The sequence below is a fragment of the Nomascus leucogenys genome, chromosome 6 (genome assembly GCF_006542625.1).
Source record: "Nomascus leucogenys isolate Asia chromosome 6, Asia_NLE_v1, whole genome shotgun sequence".
In the NCBI taxonomy this organism is placed as follows: domain Eukaryota; kingdom Metazoa; phylum Chordata; class Mammalia; order Primates; family Hylobatidae; genus Nomascus; species Nomascus leucogenys.
The window spans coordinates 97,363,852-97,369,697 of record NC_044386.1 but is presented as its reverse complement, the minus strand read 5'-3'; the positions used below and the strand labels follow the sequence as shown (position 1 = coordinate 97,369,697).

At 56.8% G+C, this 5,846-nt stretch overlaps 1 pseudogene; it reads left to right on the top strand.

Moving 5' to 3' along the window:
- Positions 1 to 3,551: 3,551 nt before the first annotated feature.
- Positions 3,552 to 5,846, top strand: part of LOC115835571 — a 7,347-nt pseudogene continuing 5,052 nt past the window's right edge.

The following is a 5,846-nucleotide window of genomic DNA, read 5'->3' as shown; positions in this document are numbered from 1 at the left end:
AGTGTACATATAGTATTTGTGTAACATTTTGTATATTCCAGGGGTAGGGCCACCCCTTGTATTATATGTAGTGGAGGCTGGAGCTGGCATATAGGAGGAGGTTCTAATCATTATTTATGGCTGGGAAACTTACCTATTGATAGCACAGGACAGAGGAAGGAGGCGGGGATGAGGTCCTGGTGCCTTGGTGATGCGACTCCTGTTTATTTTGCTTTTCATTTTGGAGTAAATGGATTTAGCCATACTGCTCAGCCTGGTGGGTTCCCGTTTCCCTCACTGGGTCCTGGAGTTTGTGCCACTGAATGAAGGCCCCAGAGTGAGATGTCCAGCTGGGCTGTTGGGGACCTTCCAGGCCTGTTACCTGTATGCCGCCTGGTGACACCTGGTGGATTTCACGGGGACTGCCATGGCACCTATGGGGCACAGTCCAGCCCTGACAGCCAACAGGCTCAGAAGCCTGATCTAGTGGTGCCTGGGAAGGCAGATACCAGCACCCAAGGACACTGACTTCCATCCACCCCAGGCGTCTTCCGTTCCGTCCCGTTGCCTCCATCTCCTGTCTGCACCTGGTGGCCTGTTCTGTCTGTCCCTCCAGAGTGCCAGCTGCTCCGCAGGCTCCCTCCAGGCTGAGTTCATGGCCCTGCCCCTAGTGGCCAGAGCCGCTTCATAGGATAAGAGCCAGCTAAGCTCCAGGGCTTTCCAGGAAAAGTGTCCCTTGGAAAGGGTGTGGCCTTTCACCACTCCCAACAGCACCCTAGAAATGGCTTGGCCTTTTCCTTCCCTGAGATCCACACAGAACACAGCCAGCAGAGGACACATTCCCCATCATCCAGAAATGGGTTTGATTCTCAGCCGAGGGACACCAGGACTGGTAGAGACTGTCAGGCCACACAGCTGCCTGTGCAGCACCCCCATGCTTGGTGGGTGGTGGGAGGGATGGCGGGGCTGGCTGTCCACAGGCCGGGCATGACAGGGAGGCTCACTGGAGGTGGCGCACTTTGGAGGGGCAGTGTCAGGGGAGAGCTTCCTCTTGTTGGGCCACAAGACAAGGACAGCATGGTGACTGATTCCCAGTGCAGAGGTGAGGGGTCGGCCATGTTTAGGTGATATATATATATAATATATGAGTATTTATAGCTATTTATAGAACAGGCAGGGCATACCACAGAGGGGGCACAAGTTTTCAGCAACGGTCACACCTGGATGTGTCAGCTCACCACTACGACAGACTAAGTCACAGATGAAGGGGGCTGGCTTTGGGCTGGGGAGCCACAGTGAAGTCACAGGACCCGCCCAGGCAGGCTTGGAAAGGGAGGTCTCTGAGAGAGGAGGATCTGTTTAGAGGTCGAGCGGGGCCTGGGGCTCTCAGGACGGGATGGACTTGCCTACCCAATCAGCTGGCAGTTGGAGAGAAGCAGAGAGAAATAGGGAGAAAAAAAGCCAGAGAGCTGGTGAGGTAAGCGCAGAGCACAGCGGGCATGCTGCAGCAGCTGTGGGAGGGCAGGGCAGGGAGGGTGCACGGTGGTGGGGTGTGGCAAAGATTCCTGGAAAAGGAGGGCTGGAAGGGAAAGGGGAGGAAGAGGAGGGAGGAGCCAGAGCTTCACAGTAGTGCCTGGGGGCTGGGCGGCCCTCCCCAGGCCACACACGCTGGCCTCTCCCATGACACCAGGTAGTCACCCAAGTTCAGACCAATGCTCAGCCGCCTTGGCTTCTCTCTTCTCTGGTCACCCTCTCTTTCAACCCACTGGCCCAGGGCCACCTCTTGCTTGGGGACCCCACCCAACAGCCACCTGGCCTGATAAGGAACACTGCTTGACCAAAATGGTAAGCTATAAGGGATGGATGGCTGGAGTGAGCCCAGAGGCCCCTCTGAGTGGTCAGAAAGCCAAGGTCCTCTGAAGGGACCTGGGGAAGGCAGGGAGTGCAGGTAGCCAGATGCCACTGGCCATAGACTTATAGCTAAGAGGGGAGCCTCAGCTGGTTGTGGGGGGGGCTGCGGTTCATAGGTGAGGCTGGGCCTTCCTGCTGGGAAAAGCAGAAGAGGAGAGTCCATGGCAGGAAAGCAGGCAGGCTTGCTAGGCAGAGTCAGCTGGGCCAGCAGGCACTGTGGTCCTTGGCTGAATAGCACAGGTGACCCTAGGAGCACAGGCCAAGGTGCTGAGCCTGTTGGCCAGTGGTAGTGCTTCATGGGGGCCAGGGACCCTGCCTTCGGTCACATGCTAGCGGCTATGATGGTACCTCGAGGAAGGGAAGGGGGCTGTGTGTCCCTGCCTGGCCTGTGAAGTGTGTTGTGGGATGACCGTGTGTATGGGAGTCTCAGTTTTATCCAGATCACCACTAGATTGCCACAGATAAAGGAGGTGGGACCGGACTATCACCCCTGCTCTGCAGTGGATTTGGCTCTCAGCAATCCCAGGCTGGGAGCTGGATACTGGCAGCATGACTCAGACTGCACGACAGGGGCCCAGCGGTTTCCTAGGCCTCTGCCCCCTCAAAGTCCAGCCCCACACACAACCCCCTCCAAGTCCCAGCCCCTACAGCATAAACCACAAGCTTTCTGCCCGCTCTGATGCTCCAGAGAGCACCCACATCTGCCAGCTTGGGCACGGAGCCTGTTTCAAGAGCCCCCAGGCTCAGCCATGGAGGCTGGGGGACTTCGGGGCCATGGGGGCTGGCCCTGGTACCTGCGTCCAGCGGGGACGCTCTGCACCTGCAGCCAGCAGTCATCCATGGGCCCCGTGGGCGTGCTGACAGTGGTCGTGTTGATGTCACCGATGTTGCTGGGTGCCTCCGTCAGCACATGGTGCTTGTGCAGCATCTCGTTGCCCCACTGTGCCTTCTCTGCCGACTCCTCCATCAGTTGTTCTGGTCCCCATGCGAGTACAGGTTGGACAGCAGCTCTGAGAAGATGAATTCCTTGATCTGAGAGTGGGCAAAGAGGGAAGGAGGTTGGGACCTGATACCTGTGCCACCCTGGCTACCCCACCGGGCTCTGCTAGGACTGTGTTCTGGACTTGGAGCCCCAAGTATGGCTTTTCAGATGCGGCTTCTACACTGCTTCAACTTGAGGATCCGCGTCCCCACTGCCTTTTCTCACTCAGATGGGGACACTGAAGTCCAGAGGAAAAGCCACCTGTCCAAGGTCACAGATCTGGAAGGGGACCCAGGACCTATCACGCCACCAGGACACCTGTCTACTCAGTTTAAAAAAAATTTTTTGGAGATAGGGTATCGTTCTGTCACCAGGCTGGGGTACCGTGGATGAGATCACCACTCACTGCAGCCTCAACCTCCTGGGCTCAAAGTAATGCTCCAATATCAGCCTGTTGAGTAGCTAGGACTACAGGCACGTGCCACAACCACGCCCAGCTATTTTTAAAATTTTTGTGTAGAGACCAGGTCTCACTATGTTGCCCAGGCTTGTCTCAAACTCCTGGGCTCAAGTGATCCTTGACTTGGAAGAGCCCTGGGTTTCTGGCCTGGGCGGCCAAGTATTCAGGAACCCTCCCTGGCCACACGGTCATTGCCTGTTCTGGGCCACCCTCGTCCGTATGTCCCCTGGACCGCAGCTTTTGGCTGATCTGACCCTGAGAGCCGATTTGGACAGTGGGAGCTGAGGTGCTGGCTGAGGCCATGCCAGGCCTCCTGGAGGTTGTCGCTATTTTCAGTGTCTTTTGTTGGGGAGTGGGTTTTGTAATAGTTTCAGGCTTACTAATAGCACCAACAACAGTGCCCTGATTTCTGCCAAATGAGGAAGGATATGGGAATCATATTTGCTGGGGAAAGTTTGATTCTGAGTCCTGGCATGAGCCTGGAGGGTTTCTGTTCATCTCGTGTTGGGTCAGGATTGCTGAGAGTGACAGGGAGTGAGCTCGCCCATGCCGACAGCTAGGGCTGTGTTGGGAAAGCCGCTGCCCTCGGTTCTGTACTGGGTCCCAGGCACTGCCAGGAGCTGAGGCGAGTGGGCGTGGCTCTGGCGAGTGCCCGCCCCTTCCCTGGCACCGCAGGCCGACCTGGTCCCGCCCATGCTGCTGGGCCCTGCATGGTCCTGCAGCACCTCCTTGTGAGCGGATCGCGGTACGGTCTCCCCTGCAGCTTGCTTTAGAAAGCGGGTTCGCCACACCAACAGGTGGTTTAAGGGAGTGCCAAGGCTGGTGGCAGGCTCCCCGCTGTTACCAAGACTGCAGGGCCATAACCCGCCTCTGGGCTGGAGCCTCAGTGTTTTAATGACCTCCCCAGACTAGTGGTTGCAAGGAGGCCAGTCCTGCAGCACAGCGATTGGCCTTCAGAAACACAGGGAGGGAGTTGTGTGGTCAGCTGCATTCAGGAGATGGGAGTTACACAGGATTGAACCAGGTTCTGCAGCAGGATTTCTAGGAGCCTTTTAAGGCGCTGAGCATCGTCTCCCAAATTTAGCTGACTATGGGGCACCTTCTCATCTCCTAGCGGAGCCTTCCAGGCCTGAGGCAGAGGTGGGGTCTGGCTTCCCGGGTGCCAGCCTGGCCGAGGGCCTCTCTCAGCTCCTGACTGAGGAACAAATGAAGAATTACACTTCGGGCTCGCGTTCTGCAGCACAGGAGGGTTGGGCACCGTAGGTTTGGGGTTTGTGGGGCTGTGGCTGACAGCTGTCGGGGAGAAAGGACTGGTGGTGGGGACCCTGTGCCCTGTTCACACGGAGCCTCCTCCCGCTGCTGGGGCTGGTAGCCCAGTCTGCAGAGCCAGGCAGGAGGCGGAGCCTGAGAAATCCACACGCGGGGACCCCTGTGCTCGGGCCTTCCCTGTTCTCTGGTGTTTCCATGTTCCAGAACACACGCTGGGGAATTTGGAATATAAATAAGCTGGCCTTTCTGACCTTAAGCCTCTGGACGAGAGTTAAGCATGTCCAGGTAGCGGGTGTTTTGAAACATAAAAGGTTGCATCCTCGTGTGTGCCTTGTGTTGAAAGGAGCCGACGCAGCCGACAGCAGCAAAAGCAAATGGCCTGCTCTGATGGGGACAGGCAGGAAGTCCTTTGGGGCATTTCTGTTTCATCACAGCTTTTCCTGGGCTGGTGAGTCTGTTGGGCCTTTGGTTGACAGGAAAGCACATGAGCCCATGTTGCTGGATTACAAAGCATCTGGGCCTGCAGAATCCAGAGAGCGGAAGAAGGTGGCCCCAGGAACTGGCTTATTTTGTGACCCCCCAGAGACCAGTGTGGCTGACCCATTAGTGCTTCAAATCCATAGCCAGGCCTCAGGACAGCATTTGGTTTTGTTTTTATTAAACCACTGACCAGTGGTTAGGAGCAAGTGATCACAACCTTAACATTTTTATTGTAAATTGGAGCCTTGACCTGGGGATAATGTGAAACCCATGAGCTGCACATTTCTCTGTAGACTGCATCTGGACACTTGTCACATTGCTGACTGGGTCTGACAGTCATCGCCAGGACTGCCTGGGCCTGTGTTCATTCCCAGTCAATGAGTCCTGGGACACAGATGTCCCAGACTCATGCCCGGTGCCAGGCCTCGTGCCTGCCAGAGGATCAGACACCCCGCACCCGCCATCACCATGCAAGTGCCGGGAGCTCTTCTCAGCGCTTATGTGTGGGAACCGAGTAATCTCACACCCTAGGAGGGTGGCACTACAGTGTGCAGATGAGGAATCAGAGGCCAGAAAAGGGGGGTGACTTTAGTCACACAGTCACACCAGCAAGCATGTGGCAGAGCTGGAGTCCAGGCCATCATTCTGAACCTGCCCCATGCTGGGCCATTGTGCCTTGTCACCTCTCTGCAGAAGGTGGGCCTCGTCCCCTACATCAGGCCCCCAGCCTGGCCAGCGCTCTTCCCACCCGCCCCAGGCCACCTG